The sequence below is a fragment of the Mesoplodon bidens genome (assembly GCF_964165515.1).
Source record: "Mesoplodon bidens genome assembly, chromosome: 9".
Lineage (NCBI taxonomy): Eukaryota > Metazoa > Chordata > Mammalia > Artiodactyla > Ziphiidae > Mesoplodon > Mesoplodon bidens.
Genome location: NC_138166.1, coordinates 50411337 through 50429144, shown reverse-complemented (window position 1 = coordinate 50429144; position 17808 = coordinate 50411337). Strand labels below are relative to the sequence as shown.

The 17808-nt window shown below is 40.0% G+C and overlaps 1 protein-coding gene across 5 annotated transcripts in view; it reads right to left on the bottom strand.

The window, feature by feature from the left end:
• CDK6 (cyclin dependent kinase 6) overlaps positions 1–17808 on the bottom strand; it is a 237006-nt gene that overhangs the window by 85042 nt on the left and 134156 nt on the right. The window lies entirely within an intron of this gene.

Here is a 17808-nt window from a genome sequence, read left to right as displayed (position 1 = left end):
CAATTCCAAAATGCACGCTTTGTCTTTCCTCTGAAACATGCTTCTCCTCTTAGATACCCTCTCTCTGACAGCAAAATCACCACCTACCCAGGTTCCCACTCACCCCCACTATCAGGGAAATCACCAGATCCTGACAGTTCCACCATGAACCTGTCCTCTCCTGCAGGCCCAGCAGCTTCCTCTGGGGTCTCTTCCTACTAGTCTGCCTCCTTCTACTCTGTCCTCTACTATATCTGCAGCTGTGCTCACTCCATTCCTGCTTAAAATCCTTTAACCATCCTTGAGAGCTTTCAGGGTCAAGTTCAAGTGCAGTTGACCCACGGCACCCTCATGATCTGGCTCCCACCCTCTCTCTGGCTTTATTGCCTGTTCCTCCTTCACGGGAAAGCTTCCTCAACCTGCTCAGAGGCTTTATGGTTGTACAAACATGCGTGCTGTGTCATGCCTCGTGGCCTTCTCATACACTGAGACCTTTCTCTGGAATGTCCTCTCATCACCCCATTCTTAATTCTTGTGAATCTTGCCCTGCCTAGTCCTCCCAATTACATGGAAACATAGCACTTATCACACTGTATCCCATTCACTGTGTACTTACTGCCTACTAGACCTAAAATCAGCCCTTTGAGAGTAGAGACTGTTTCTAAGTAGACTTTTCATCCCCAGCACCTGGCAAAGCATTGCGTCTGCTCCAAAACTGTATGCATAGCCAGAAGACAGCAGAATGGAGGGTTACAGATTTAGGAAGGATAACCTAGGGCAGGATGCAGGGGTTTCTAGTATAGTAGAAATTTACAGACCAACGGTCATGCCCCCATACCCACACAAGGCATCCTGCGAGTCCGCCAACATTATCTTTAATCAACAGATGACTTTTTAATAAAGTGTGAGGACCATTTTATTTTCGAAAAGTGCAGTTTTAAAATGCTTGAAGGGCCCGTGTTTTCCTTCAGGCCATATTGTTTAAATTTCATCCTGAACTTGTGAAACTTAAAATAGTTACCACTTGCTAAATGTCTATTATGTTTCAAGTAACAAACTCTCTTTTTAGAAGTACAGTATAGTGTAGTTTTGATTTTGACACTGAACAATCACACACTTGATCTCTCTCTGCCTTCACCATAGAAACCAAGCAAATATTTGTAGACATTCCTTCAACCTTCACAGATAAATAGAAATGAAAATTATTCTGAACACAGGATATGGCAGGCTGTAGAGCTCATTGTTTCCTTTTAAAAGTTGTTTTTTTAACTCTTAAGAAAATCTATATGCTTTGGGAGGCCACATCATCACTCAAGACTTGGAAGAGAATTTACAAACTCACTTTTTATGATGAAAACAGCTGTATGTCTCTAAAGTCCATGCCTTCTTCCTCCTTGGTTACTATGTTCATCCTTACACAGGCTGCATGTAATACTACTAAATGAACACTTGCAACTTACTTAGTTAGTGCAAGTGATGAGGGAAATGGAAGCAGAGTTTTAGAACCTAAGTGCAGGCTCAAACATTCTTCAACATCTTAAAATCTGTGGGCACTACCTTCCTTAAATGGGAAGGATTTGGAGTTCCTCAGCTGGAAGGAGCTACCAAGGTACAGTTTATTCTGCAATATCCACTCTCCCCAAAGTTTCTACTTAACACATCTTCATCTAGAAGGTACACAGAGATACATGCTAACTAACCAATCTGGGTGACAAGAAATGAAGATAAGGTCTACAGAGGATTCTGGAGCTCCCACTATATTTTGCACTTTAGCTATTAAAGGTAAGAACTAAAGAAAATATGCTCCTGAAGATTAGGATGTTTCATGCTGTTTGTTTAGCAAGATTAAAACTGCAAACAAAAAAGGAGAAGGCCACAGTGGAGAGGACTTAGACTGCAGCATTAGGAATTCTGGTTGGAAAGAAGGAAGTACTTTCTGACAAGAAGAACTGTTAAATGTCACATGGATTATTGTGGGGTTTTGTGTTATTTTGTGATCTCTTCTCTAAAAATTTTTCACTTTTATCCCATCTGGGGGTTAAAGAGGTGGGCTAGAGAAGGAGGGAAAGAAAACATCTGTAAGGCACAGAAGATGTAAAGTACTGTGCTGGATGGACTTCATCTGTTCCCTTATAGCATCTTCAGTTTAGTGGTATGAAGTGAGTATCAGTGACTCTATTTTTTTTTAAACATCTTTATTGGAATATAATTGCTTTACAATGGTGTGTTAGTTTCTGCTTTATAACAAAGTGAATCAGCTATATGTATACATATATCCTCATATCCCCTCCCTCTTGCGTCTCCCTCCCACCCTCCCTATCCCACCCCTCTAGGTGGTCACAAAGCATGGAGCTGATCTTCCTGTGCTATGCACCTGCTTCCCACTAGCTATCTGTTTTACATTTGGTAGTGTATATATGCCCATGCCACTCTCTCACTTCATCCCAGCTTCCCCTTCCCCCTCCCCGTGTCCATTCTCTACGTCTGCGTCTTTTTTCCTGCAGTGACTCTATTTTTAAAGATAAGGAAGCTGAGACTCCAGAAGTTAAGCAACTTGTTCAAGACCCAATCAGCTAGTAAATGGTAGAACCAAGATTTGAAACAGGGTTTATCTGATTCAGATTGACTCTCCTCACTGTGGAGACTGAATAACTGGCTCTTTTTTTTTTTTTTGGTCTTATGCCTAATTACAATTTTAAATGTCTGTATTTCTAAAACAGTCATTTCCAGGAATTCCCTGGTGGTCCAGTGGTTAGGACTTGGCGCCTTCACTGCTGTGGGCTGGGGTTCGATCCCTGATCAGGGAACTAAGATCCTATAAGCCACGCTGAGCGCCAAAGACAAAAAACAAACACCTCCCCCCCAAAAAAACCAATCATTTCCATAGCAATGTAAGTTAAACAGAAGAGCTGACAAGAGCAAAAGAAATGTTTTTTCCGGGATAATAATACCCCAAAGGATTTCACCAAGATGTCACTGGTTGAGGACTCAGGGTCATGGGTGGCGGGCCGGGAAGGCCTCCCTATCCGCAGTGCTCTGTGTGATCACTGGAGGCATGCTTCACGCTGTCCCCCCAGAACATTCCTTCTCTGGGGCCACGGCAAAGACCTTCCTCCCAAACTTGTTCTTCCTTTGTATTCCCTATCTCTGCAAATGAAATCCCCCTCTAACCAGTTCTCCAAACTAGACTTCCTCAGACTCACCCCATATCGATTTATGCAGACACATGTAAAGAGGGTGCCTTTATAACTTGACAAAAGAGCAAAATGCAAGAGGACTAGAGCTGTGGAAACAGGAGAATGGAAAATACACAGTTTGGACCACCTGGATACTATCACCCACCATTTTATAACATTGATCTCAAGTAAAAAAAAAAAAAAAAAATCACATCACTGGGCATAAGATATTTTCAAGTTTGAAGACTCAGGGTAATTGTATGGATATGATGACATCATTCTAGATTTTACGATCTGATTTCGAAATTACTAAAAAAGAGATGAGTCTGATAGGTAACATGTGTCCTAGCCCTTCATTTTCTCTTTCTTTCTTTAAAAAACACTTTTCTATGCTTGCAGAATTTTTAATATCTTTGCATCTTCTCTGCGAGGAGAAGGATCATCGAAAGGGAGTATAGTTCTGTTATTTGTTATTTAAATACGTATAAAATACAGAATTCATTTGCCCTTGATGAGCTGAGATGCTTCTCTTAAAACTGTCTCAGTTTCTAGGAAGAACCACACTAATACCAAGGACTCTACAGAGTATTTCTAGGTACATCCGCTATCAGGAGAGATACATGTGTGAACATAAAAACCAGCGGAAGGCTTCTCACCTAGGTTCAGGAGCTCATGCTGTACGTGTGTTCTGGGCAGCGTGGTAGCTGCACATGCAAACACTACTTGAAAGGAAAAGTAACTCTCCAGTTTGGGTATAACTTGGCGTTTACCTCAGAGCTAATTCGAAGAAAGACTGCTTTTCCATTTACAAGCATTTCAAAGAATGTTGCTGCTTTCTAGAAATCTGTCGCAGGTAGCTTCTTTTATCCTTGAAACTGCTAGGGCTTTGAAAAATGGTCTAAGAAGTGATTACAATGATATCTAAGGAAACGTGCAGATTACATAAAATATTTTAATTATTTTTCAGTAATTGAAAAGCAGCCTTAAATCACCATTGTAGATGCTTTATATATCGAGGACCCCGATACACGGCAAAAACAGAAGCAGGGCCTAGTGGTGCCTTCTGTGAAGCCTTACAGAACATTCTGAGAGAGAGAGGCTCCTTGCTCTGTACTTCCACAGCACACTTCTCTTATAGTCCCTGCTGATGAGTGACGTGACCATAAGAATCTGCTTCCACCTCCATCACCCCGACAAGACTCAGTGGCAGCACTGGGCCTTAATTATCTTTGGATCTCCAAAGCCTGGTACAGTGTCTCCCACACACCAGGCATTCAACGTATGACAAAGAAGTTCCTGCAAATCTTTTCCCAAACTACAAAACCAAAACCAAAACCAAAACCAAACAAGGGATGGGGGCTTCCCTGACGATGCAGGGGACGTGGGTTCATGCCCCAGTCCGGGAAGATCCCACACGCCGCGGAGCAGCTGGGCCCGTGAGCCATGGCCGCTGAGCCTGCGCGTCCGGAGCCTGTGCTCCGCAACGGGAGAGGCCACAGCAGTGAGAGGCCCGCGTACCGCAAAAAAAAAAAAAACCACGGAAGAAAAAAAATACATCTGTTTTTAGATTATTCTGAAGGTACAAAAGGTGTTTCAGGTTCATAAGTAAGGAAGCAGAATCAAATTTATACAACATACCTTAGAGGAAATTTCTCATAAACAGCAAATAAGTTTTAGCTACCTATTGCCACCTCTCCCTTTCTCTTTCTCTATCTCCTTACCCCCAACCCTTACATATGTACACATCTAGTTAACCACCACTCAGACCAAGACATAGGATATTTACATCACCACAGAAGGTGGTGTGCCTTTCCTAGTCAATACCATTCCTGTACCACTGTTCTGACTATCATCATCATGGATTAATGCTGCTGGTTCTTCCTGAACTTCATATAAAAGGAAACATGCAGTTTTTTTTTGTTTTTTTTTTGCGGTATGCGGGCCTCTCACTGTTGTGGCCTCTCCCGTTGCGGAGCACAGGCTCCGGATGCGCAGGCTCAGCGGCCATGGCTCACGGGCCCAGCCGCTCCGCGGCATATGGGATCCTCCCGGACCGGGGCACGAACCCGTATCCCCTGCATCGGCAGGCGGACTCTCAACCACTGCGCCACCAGGGAGGCCCGAAACATGCAGTTTTTGTGTCTGGTTTTTTTACTCAACTTAATAAGTAAGTTGTCTTATTAACAACTTGTTCATATCAGTAGTTTGTTCCCTCTCATTGCTGTGTATTACTCCATTGTGACAACATGCCAAAACTTATTTAGCCATTTTTTTTCTGTTGATGGGTGTTTCTAGTTCTTGGCTATGGTGAATGAACATTCTGTTATGAGCACTTTTGTGTATGTCTCTTATTGGACATAGGCACTCATTTCTCTTGGATATCTATATTTCTCTATCTATCTATCTATCTATCTATCAAGAGGGAAGGCATATATTTAGTAGATACTACAAAAGTTTTTTCAAGTACAGTAGCTGAACCATTTTGTACTCCCACTAGGAATGCATCAGAGTTCCAGTTTCTCCATAACTTTGCCACCACTTGATATTCCCAAGCAGTCAAGTTAGTGTGTTGTGGTACCTCTTATACTTTTGACTGATCATTTATAAGAATATGAGTTTCCAAAAAATAATATAGTCTGGATTTATTAAAGCACTAACTAGACTCTTTGAAATGACAGAATCAATAATGATATCATTTGTGTACAGACATGTGACTCAATAGCTTAAAGACAATTTTTTAAATGTTAGGCTTCTCTTCTCACTTTTGCTCCTGCTACATCTGACTTTAGCAAATTCCTAACTCTTTAAGCATCTGTTTGTCCTTCTCTGGAGGTGTACAAACTATTTATACAGAGTTCTTAGATAATTTGGGTACTGAATAGGGAAACTAAAGAGAAAAATATTTTGAAATGTTTCTGCTAAGATTCTAAGTTAAAATATTAATAATATAAAAACTTTATAAGTTGTTGGACAGTGGTTTTTACTGCATTTCCTCTATGAACAAAATGCTGAAACATCATTATAAACTAAAGTACAGAACCATCCCTGTCAGTATATACTCCTGTAGCCTAGTTAAGAAGCAAACCCTAAGCTATAGGCCCCTGTTGCCACATTTCCCTCTGAAGAGGTCATGTAGCCACGTTTCCATCTGTGGTGAGCCTGCGTTCACATTCACCCAGGCATGAAATTTAAACATGGGGAACCATGGCAACTATTTCGGGGGTGAGGGGTGCACTGCAGGACAATAATCAGTATACATGTGGTACCATTTTCCTTTGTTTAGAAACCCGAACGACTGTAAAAATTATTTTCTTCATTTTAGAGATAAACATTTGCAAAGTGCTACTTGACAGTGGGCACTCTGTGCTAGTGAATGAACCTCGGTTCCTGCACTTATGGGGCATTAGTGTCTGACTGACTGCAAAAGTATAGTGGAAAAGATGGGAAGGAATATTGTCACTCAGCCCAGAAAGTTATGCCTATTGAGGAAAACATACAAAATCTGTGAAATTTTACATTTGACTTCAAAAACAGGCTCAAATCATTCCATCATTATTTCCTATTAGCAAAGACATTTCCAGTAAGAGATGAATATTGGTAGTACCTTGGAGAAAATGAGGGAGGAACCCATTTGGCTGTATTGTTAAGTCCTGATTGTCTATACACCTGTTTCCCAAAGGGAATTTAGAGGACAATAATGCCCAGAGATGTTTCATGAAAAACAGTTCTAAATCAAACAACTTTGGGAATATGCTAAATCTACTCTCTTAAAATTCACATTTTGACATATTAAAGGATCTGAGAAGTTCTACAGTTAAAAAAGAAACCTATTTAATTCAACGTTTACCAAGTATTGTCCATGGAATGATCTTTCCTCCTCATATAATACCTGTCACTATCCTACAGAATTAGGGTTCCTTGTAAAATGCTTTGAAAAGCAACAGTCTGTGACAATGTACAGGGTTAGGAACACAAATAACCCCAAATAAATTTGGAATGTATGCTTGCATGCAACTTAACATTCTTAACTAACATCGTCTTGAAAAATAAGAGCTGGTATATCTTGCTTTAAGCAAGCAACGTTAAGTGTAAATCTGGTTTTGCATTGAAAATGAAGGTACAAAAACAAAATATAAGTTGCAAAAAGACCCTTCAGGGCTTTGGTATAACCATCATAGTACTGATTACTACTATATAATACTACAAATGGAGATGGTGGGGAGGTCTTGCTATGTCTGTATTAACTATATGATTTCTGTTAGTACACATGTGTTCACATTTAGGAAGCGGGTATTCTGAATAAATCATTTACTTTCAATTACCTTTTTATGGTAAAAGTAGAATGCAGAAAAAATTCTGGTTACTTAAACTTTCTGGCTGTTGTACACCATTTGGGAGGAAGTTTTCAGTTGTATAATGTTGAAGTTCACCAACATTCACTGGGCAACCTACCACGACAGGGACTGAGACTCTAAAGACAAATAACAGACAATGCCTGTTCTGGAGGAGTTCACAGTCTAGCAAGGCAAATATAAAAAGAAATAACTGTAATACAGTGTGGTTGGAACTACAGTAAAGCATGGAGAAAGTGCTATGAAAACACAGATGACTTCATTAAAGAGAATGGGTGATTTATTACTCCTACAATAAAGTACACACAATCTGTCTGCATACAAAAAAAGTGACTGCAATCAAGAAATTAATAAATATTTATCGAGCATCTACTATACTACATACTATAAATCTGCATGCCAGACCTACTTAAATGTCAAATTACTACTAGTCTCATAGAATTTCATATCGTTCTCAAAAGGAATATAAAATATCTCTCAGATTCTTGGGCGATTTTATATCCAGAATTAGAGTGAGCCAAACTAAAGTATAATTTTACACTTTGTAAAAAGTCTAAGGCAAAGAACATCATATGCAAGCAATCCCTGAGCTATGTCATCAGAAATATACTTATTACATGCGTTCATTCATTTCACAGTTAGAGCCAGCAGAGGGAGTAAACCTCTTCAAAGGAAAGCCTCAAGTATATAAGGAGAAATAGGAGACTTGAGATGTAAAGAAAGCCTTTGACATAAAAGAAAGAAAACTTGGGTGCAGAGACACATATTTCTAATGTAGGGAAGTGATTTAACTATATTGTTAAAGTTCCAGAAATATAATGCAGGAGAATAATAAAAAAAAATCATTGAATAAACTGAAGGATGTCATCCTATTGCTCCCATGAGACTTACACGACTGAAAGTCTGAACTATCCCGTCTCAAAGCCCTGGCAATAAGAAACACATTTCGCAGCAAAATCTAACTAATTGACATTAATAGAAGGACCTTCAACAGTGCATTTGCTCATGAGCCTGAGCTACCGTCTGCTGAGTTTCATTCCAAAGATAAGTCCATATAAACCAACCGCAGTACATTTCTGCCTCAATTTCTAAGACTGAGAAGCTGCTAGCTGTGAAGAAAATGGAAGCTTCTACCTTAAGATACCCAAATCCTTTGTGACTATTACAATAAATTCATTTTTTAATGGAGCTACAAGCCATTCTATGATTTTTCTCATGGGGAGTATTATGAGAAAAAAGCTTTATTAATGAAAACCAGGCATTTTTACCCACTTTGCTCTTTGGTACCTCCATGATATTTTTTTGTCATTGCTCTTTACAGGGTACCTCTTGTACCTCTTCAGTTGCAACTTTTACCACATTTACCATGTTATACCAGACTATAAACTTCTTAAGCGTAATCTGTCTCCTAACACCGCATACCCCTACCACTTAGCACTTAACTCCTTACACAGAGGTCATGGGTAAACAGGGTCTGCTGAGAATGACTTACAGGAGTTTCAAAAATTATAACAGGAATGTGTTTTGCTCAGTCCCAAACTCTTTTTTGCAGGACATATTTTCTCTGTTCTGTTGCTTGCATGAGTACCTAAAACATATAGATAAGCGACATTTGTTTTTCTTACCTAGGTTATTGAAAAGAGACACACAGAGGGAGACATGGGGGCACCCAGGCTCACAGGAGCCCTGATGCTCCTGGTTCCCTGATCAGCACTCCATCCTATTCTACCTGATCCGGACTCGTATGCCACCAAGTTCTCTGAAAAGCTCTACTAGCCAGTGACTGGTGTGCTCCATAACTGGACTCTCTTTTTTCTTGAGTAGCTTTGCCAGGAGATTGTCTTTGCTATTGGTCTTTATGAAGGATCAACTCTTAGGTTTATTTTTCCATTTCACTCTTTTTGTTTCCTAATTTATTCATTTATATTTCAAACTTTATTTACTCCTGCCTCCTGATTGATATAGGTATTTTTCTAATTAATTAATTAATCCTTATGTACTTCAACAATATTTCTATTTTTCATAATGAGTAGATATAACATTTGTCTTTAAAAAACAGTAAATTCAATAGATGCCTGTTGAAAAGAATTCCTTTTCTTTTATGGTCCTTGGATTGCGGCTTTTACAGTTATATTCAATCTTTCTTATCTAGTCATAAAAGCATTTAGTGCTCTCATAAAAGCCTCCATGTATAGCTTTGGTTATATTGTCAGCTTTGATGTAGAGTTCCCTGTAGTAATGTAGAGTCAGCCTTACTTGAAGACCTGTTAAATAGGCAAGAGAAAAAGAGGATTCTACAGAAATTGAGAGAAACTTATCACAGTAAAATTGAGGCATGAGAAGCTGATGAGCTAAAGAGTTGAAATGCTAGTCCCCAGATGCCTTAGGAACAAGTAGTGACCAAGACTTCATGTTACTTCCAGCTCAGTGTACAAAAGATCTGTTCATAATCACTTACGCCAACTTCAACCTGCTGAGGTGCACCCATGATGTGAATATCAGCATTTATTAATCCCATATTTGGTCGTCAGTGAACTCATCACACAGTACAGGGGGTACAAGCCTGGATGGAGTAAGAGAAACAGTCCTGGACTGAGCTTTGGAGATCTGGGTTTGAGTTCCAGGTATACCCCTAAATAATCTCTGTGTATTGTCTTGAAAAAAAGTAATTTTATATCATTGGGCCCCCATTTCCTCAATTATAAAATCGGAAGGTCATGTCAGATTACTTTTAAAGTCCTTCCAACCCTGGAATCCAAGAATCAAGAATAAATAAATTCTACATGCTCAGTGACACTACCTGGACATGGTACCGTGGACCCATACATCCGGGTCAGTGATGCTGTTCATAGAACCTTCCCATTTAGAGAAATGGAACTTTGATCAAGAGGAAAACGTGAAGGACATTTATAAGTACACAACAGATTCTGTGATTCCATAAAGCAAAACTGGAATTCCAGAAGAGACTGTGAAGAACCTTTAAGAGGCATTTCGGCTGAAAGGCAAAAGGCAAAGCCACACACCTCCTATCAGCTGCAGCTACAGGCTAGAGCAGAGTCCTGTCTGCATGTCTGTGCAATGCGGTAGGGCTGTTGTAGGGCTTTTCAGAATGAAGCATCATCACACAAACAGGAATGTTTAGTGACTGACCTTTCTGTAGGCAAGCATCCAAATTTATGCCAAAATGTGCTCAGAGAAGCCATTTCAGAAGAAAGGGTAAGACTTTATATGCCTGCCTCTGAAATACAGTCACTTCAAGAAAACAAAACAAAATGAAACAAACAAACAAAACAAAAGAATGGTATGGGGTATATTTTTTTCTGCCCTGACCTATTATAACATACAGATTGATCAAAATGAGCTTTCCGTTTGTGTCTTTAGAAATCACTGAAGAGAAAAACTATTATATCAAATGACTGAAATTACATGAAATTACTTAAAATAGACGGAAGGATAGTAACCTCCCACACACAACATATTAAAACATTGAGGAGGGAGAAATTTAAGCTACATATAATATTTCTGGAAATTCCATTCTGTTTTCATGCAACTGAATCAGTGAAGGTTATTTATAAGTTATATGGATAACAGACTTTTGAAGAACCAGGTAAATATATGAATCATCTTGGTTTCTTTTAAACATCACCAAACAACAATGGTCCTAGGACTAAGACAACTTTATATAAATTTAAAAAAAAAACCACAAACGATCCTACAACTTCTTTCTTGGTGATTAAAGAACTCTGAAGTTTTAAAAAAGAAAAACAAGAAGCAATGCTCAAGGTAAAAAGTGCTTTCATGTTACCAGTTCTCATATCCGAGGGCACTGGATTGAGCTAAAGGACAAAGAGATAAGGGCGATATTGCTAGTTACTAACAAATGGCAGATAAAAGAGCTCTTCTGGCTTCTGATTAAGTGACAGCATTCTACACATTCTTTTGACTTGAGAAAGTCATACTAAGAGCGGCAGCTAAGTTCCATGTGAAGCACCGCTAAATAAGCATATCTGCATGCTTCCACATTCCAGGGGGGACAGGATCCCTCTCCTTTCCCTGACCAGAAACATGTTCTCTGTGCTCACAGCAAGAACGCGCCTTTGCTTCAGCTTCCATAAAAAAGCATAAATGTATATGCTGAAAGCACAGAGAAGTTCTGTGCTGTGGGACATGGTGGCCGGGAGCCAATGTTTACAATCCCCTGGGTGGGAAAGGCAGGGTGAAAGGCTCAGGATGGCAGGCTTTAAAAGTCTTTGCTGTTGCCGCCAGTGACCTTCGCCTCTGTTTTCAAAGCAGCTCTCAGGTTAACCCCTTGGATTCTGTGTGCACTGGGGCTGCACAAAGGAAATACCTTTCTTTGAAGGATACCTCTCTCACGCACATCGGTTTCTGATTTCAGTCAGAGCAGCTCAGAAACACTGGATTGAGAAACATGTATTCAATCTGCTATCGGACTCATGGGTGCGTCAGGGGTATTGGATCTGGATTTCGATGTGTGCTGTGCTCTACAAAGTGAAAGTTTCCAGCTTCAGGCAATGGACTCAAGCTTACAAACCGGGGGATTGTGAAACATGAGCATATTTGGTCTCCCGGGGAGAAGGAAGCATCCAATTTATGCAGAAATGCTCTTTTCCCAGCTAGCCAATGAGAGGCGAGGCTATGAGAGTGGGGCTTCCTATAGGGATCTCCGGACTGGAAGAATGGTGCTTAAAATTAAAGACAGGCTAAATTGCTAACAGCCCAACTTAGAAAGCAGCTGAAGAGAAAAGGCCAATTGTAGAAACGGAAAGGGAGTTTTCCAGTTTTAAGTTAAAGCTGACCACATTCAACTTATTATCACAGTTGATACTATTTCGGTGGAGGAGAATTAATAATCTTTTATTCCTAATGCTAAGATGTAAAGATCCCATAAAAAACACTTACCACATATGTGTAGGTTTTATTACAGTCTTTCCTAGATGACTCAAAAGATGTTATTCAATAGTAATATTATTTAAGACCTCAAAATGTTTTCAGGACATAAGATTTACTTTGAGAAAAACTGGTCTGATGTCGAGGACACATGTCTATTTTAACAAATGCTTTGGTCTACAAGAAGTTTTGTGGATTTAAAAATGTTTGGTACCTATACATTGATCACCATTAATAATGTCGTCCCTTTACTGAACGGACAGGACACTGAATTCCTGGGGTGTTGAAATGAATTGTGCAATTCTAATATCCAGAGTCTATGAATCCCTAACATGTGTTTAAGGTTAAGGGTTAAGACTTCTGGAGATGAAAGTGAAAAACAACAAACACCAGAAGATGTAACTGAAATGCACAAAAGTTATTAAAATAAGTCTTATGAAAATCATTCAATCAAATATGAGACAGTAATAAGAGAGGATTTTCTCAGCATTTGGAGATGAAGTCATGGCCTCTGTGTTACCAGGCAGCTGTCTATAACATCATCAAGTATGTGTACCCTGTGGTTAGAAGTCCATCTCTAGAAGAATGACATTATTTGAGAATACTGTTCTTTAGTTTTTCTCAACTCATAATTGGGTCTTAATAAGTGCTTCTGAAAACATGTATTAAAATTTCAGCTTCTCCAAGAACGTTTAAGAGTAATCAAAACCACTATCTTGGCTTTCATTACAGACCAAACAACCTGTTCTATTGTAGAAATCAATGGTGATTAAGTAAATACATTCAAGTCTAATGCAGACACCAACTAGAAATATTTCGAGAAGCTAAAAGAAACCGCAGAGCTTCACAACAGAGGCGATGTAATAACAGCCAAAGTTTATTGTGGGTTTTCCTTATGTTTGGCACTTCACTAAAAACTTTACAAATTTTATGTCATTTAAATCCTGTAATAACTTGTGAGGTAGGCACTGCATGTTTTACCCATATTCAAGGTAGGAAACTGATGTGCAGAACATGTTAATAACTATAGCCAGCCACATGTCAGAGCTAGAATTCAAATGCAGAAACCCCAGAGGCTGCAGGTGTAACCACTGGGCCTGACAGCCATACAGGCAGAGAGATAACCACCACTGCAAAAGAAGCCCCTAGCAAGCATATTTCACAGCTCTAATGGTTCAGTATATATCATCATCATCATCATCATCATCATCATTATTATTATTACTGGAGACCCCAAGGCTGATCCATCTTTCAAGGGAGCTGTGTTCAGTTGGAGATTTTTCATTTTATTACTCAATTCAAACAGTAACATATGCTTTCTAATCGAGGTCACGAAATTGCCATACTTTGTGTCTGCAAAAGATTTATGAATATTTATATATTACTTTTGCATTTTAAATGGATTCTAAAAGTGGCAAAGGGGATTGTCCCTATCACAGATTTTCATGTTTTACAAACCAGTTGGGAAATATTTTATTTGCAGGCTACACGATCTCATCACTCCTCGTCTGCCCCCGCCCCCCCGTAGCCCAAGTTTTAAAGACATTGTTTCTCACTTGTCTCCATAAATGAATCTTGTCTTTAAAAAACATTGTTGCTAAATCAAAGAAATAATTGTTGCCATCCTTTATACAGTCATGAAATGTCACTTAAAAGAAGTTTCTGGCTTAGACTTGGTTTTCGAAGCGGCTTCTAAATGGCTAAGAACATAACAGCTATCCATGAACTTTAATTATTGCACTATAATTATTAGGAACAACCAGTTACAACTGAGCTTCTCCACACACAGTATAAAGTTAAAACTGTACAAATGAAGCCAAAATATGCACAGCTAAAAGGAATGTTACGGGGGGGCGTCTCTCAGTGAACAAAGCGAGCTCAGTTGGGCTCTTTTTCCCTCGCGCCACCACATCCTCACATCGTTAGCTGGAAAATTCCTGATATATGCTGTAATTTTTTTGTGCTTTTTTTCTCCCCCCAGTACACTTGGGGCTTGAATGTCCAGATGCCATTTTCCCCCTTATCTGTCCCTGTTTGGTGCTGTGCCAGCTATGGTCAACAATTACTACAGCCGAAGAAGAAAATACAGTACACTCCCTGGCAACTGGTATAGCCTCGCAGGAAATACCAAATAAAAACTTGATTATGTATTGTTTAACCATTTTGTTTGCCTGTAGGCCACCCCGTCGTCGGTGTAATTCAGACGAGCATGCTTCATCTGGACGGTCTGTGCGCTGCACCATTGTTCCCAGAGTCTGTCACGCACAATCACTGGCTTCAGCCTGTGGCCCTCTAAATGAAAGGAGCAGATTTGTGGCAGCTTTCCAACCCGCATTCCTTTTAATTAGTCAACTTGTGGCCCAATGTTATAATAGATAAGTAACCTCTTAATATTCATGTAATTAATTGATTTTTTTTCATTCAGTTATAAACCTTTGCATGCGGGGAGAAAGCTTTTCTCCTATATGGGTTCTGGTTTATGAAATAAGCATGTTACTATTACAAAGAACACTGGAGGCCATGTTTCAGTGATTCTCTGTGAGGACAGCTCCAGAAACTGCAGTGTGCCCATACCTATATTTTAAGCATATTGTTTTTGCGTTTGAAATAGCAACTGAAATCTTTCTTATGCATACATTTGATATATGCAAGATGAGTAACCTTGCCAACTTCATCTGGGCTGAGAAGCCTCCCTTCCATTTTAACTGATAAACTAGTTTACCATCGGAAGATGGAGAGCTTACACTTGTTTAAGATCCCTTGTAAAAAGCAAGGCTGACATTTAAAGTGGCCAACAGTTCTCAAAGTGCTAGGAAGTCTGTCTGCTCTAGATCTGGAATAAGTCAATAATTAAACTGCTGATGCTGTTAGCTACCAGCACATGATGAACCCTTAAAAAGATAGGTTGCTTCCTATAAATATTAATAATGTCCATTGGTAACAGGAATAAGAATGGCTTTTAAAGCTCAGTGTTTAAGTTCTTTCACCTAAGTTTCTCAGATAAAGGCAGTAATGACATTTTTACTTCTGTTAGAGCCTCGTGGACAAAATACACGTGGGTGAAATACAAATGTACCACATCCTCTTGGTATCACTTCTCATGCAGTTTATGAGACATATACAAAGTCACTTCAATGATTCATTCATTTGTTCATACAGATACTAACGTACCTACTATGTGAAAAGCGCTGGATCCCGGCTATAAAGATGATGTGAAGATTACTGAAGATACCAACTCTGCTCGCAAAAGCGCACAGTTGAGCAGGGGAGGCAGACAGGTAACTATCAGTTGCATAAGTTCCTGCACCGGGTAGAGGGACATGATTTAAGAGCCTGGCTTCAAATCCTGGTTCCTCTTGTGGGAGCTATATCACTTGGCTAAATATATTAGCCTCTCCATGCCTTTGTTTCCTTACCTGCAAAATGGGAAATTCATAGCACCTATTTCACAGGACACCTGGAGAAACATATGAGATAAGGTCTAAAAAGTACTTTGCAAGTGCTGGTTTCATAAATTTTGGTCCGGGAAGATCCCACATGCCACAGAGCAACTGAGCCTGTGTGCCACAACTGCTGAGCCCATGCTCTGGAGCCCACGAGCCACAACTTACTGAGACCTGTGTGCCTAGAGCCCGTGCTCCGCGGCAGGAGAGGCCACCACACCGCAGCAAGGAGTGGCCCCCCCCCGCTTGCCGCAACTAGAGAAAGCCCACGCACAGCAACGAAGACCCAACACAGCCATAGATAAAGAAACAAATATATATATATATATATATATATATATATATATATATATATATATATATAAAAGCTGCAATGATCAGGCTGCCTCGGGAGGAGGACCTACCAACCTACAGCAGTGAGGGGAGGAGAAGCAGGAGGAATAATTTTAAATGAGTCAAATGAAGCAGACAGGGAGAGAAATCTGGGATAAGTCCCAGGTTTCTGGCCTGGGTGACAGGGTGGATGGTGGGGCCATCGACCTGAATGGGGACCCAAAAGGCAAATGTCACTCGCAAGCTTGCTATTTGTGAAGATGTCCACTTGCATATGCAGGTCTGGGGCTCAAGGGAATGGACTGAGTTGGAAAGAAGATGAGCTCTCTTCCTCCGGGATCATCCCTAGGAAGTAGAGGAGATCGCTGAGCCAGAGAGCGCACGTAGGACAGAAGCCGGGGGAAGGCAGACGAGGGCACTCTGCAAAGAGGAGTGAGACAGGCAGGATGGAAAGCAGGAAACTCTGTGTCACAGAAGCCCAGGTGGATATTTATAAGAAGTAAAGAAGAGAGAAGCAGATGTGTACTGGATGATGCTAAGCAAGATAAGGGCTTTAAATATCTACTGCAGTAGCACGGTGGGAGAAGGCTACCTGTAGGAAACTGAAGGGTTAATAGCACCCAGAATGAGAAGCACTCTCGTGCTACCTGAGATGAGAGAAAGTGTGACAAGGTGGAGGAGCAGAGGGTTAGTCAATTGCATTTAGAACAGCTTACTTCTGCAAAAAAAAAAAAAAAAAAAACCAACAGAAAAACACCATATGCACACATTGCTGGGGCCTTTCCCATGGCCTTGGGCGTGTGTGTGTGTGTGTGTGTGTGTGTGTGTGTGTATCTGCAAGTTAGGGGCTCTGGAGCTTAAAACCCATTAGGCACAGTAAATCCACTTCTCATCATAAATAATTCTCAGCTGAACTTCATTTAGTAACGAGTAATAGCAGGTTTTTAAATAAGTCTCTTTTTATACTACATAATACTTAATGATACTACTACTCATGTCACACACATATTGCAAATCTCAGGATGGGCAAAAATACATTTTAAATGACCTCATAAATCATTACATTATCATTTAAAGTTAAGTAATTAAAGCACAAAGTAAGTATTCTCAGTTCTCTGAATAAAAATGTCCCATTTTTATGACATGGATGTGTTAATGAAAAGAGTATGTGTTGAGTGTGAGTGAGTAGGTATACAAGTAACATCTTATTTAACATCTTATTTATCTGGGAAGATGAATGAAGACTTAAATATAACAAAATTTCCCAGATTACTTAAGTTTCTCTCTTCGAGCTCTGAAAATATATCACTTTAATCATTTAAAATTTTTCTTGCTTGTATCCCATTACCAGTTGTCTGTTTTCCTGCTGTTATCACTGTCTGTGTTTTTCAGCCTAACTCCTTTCAGAGTCTCTGCTTCTAATATGGACTAGGCCCCTTATTCAAAGCCCTCAGATGGCTTCCTATTATACTTAAGAACACATGCAAACACTTTTTTGAGGACCCCAGAGAGGGACCCGGGACTACCTCCCTGATCTCAGCCTTGATCCCTCTCCGGCCCACTCACTCTGCATCAGCCACAGTGACCTTGCTTTCTTTGGACAGTCCACACTCCCTC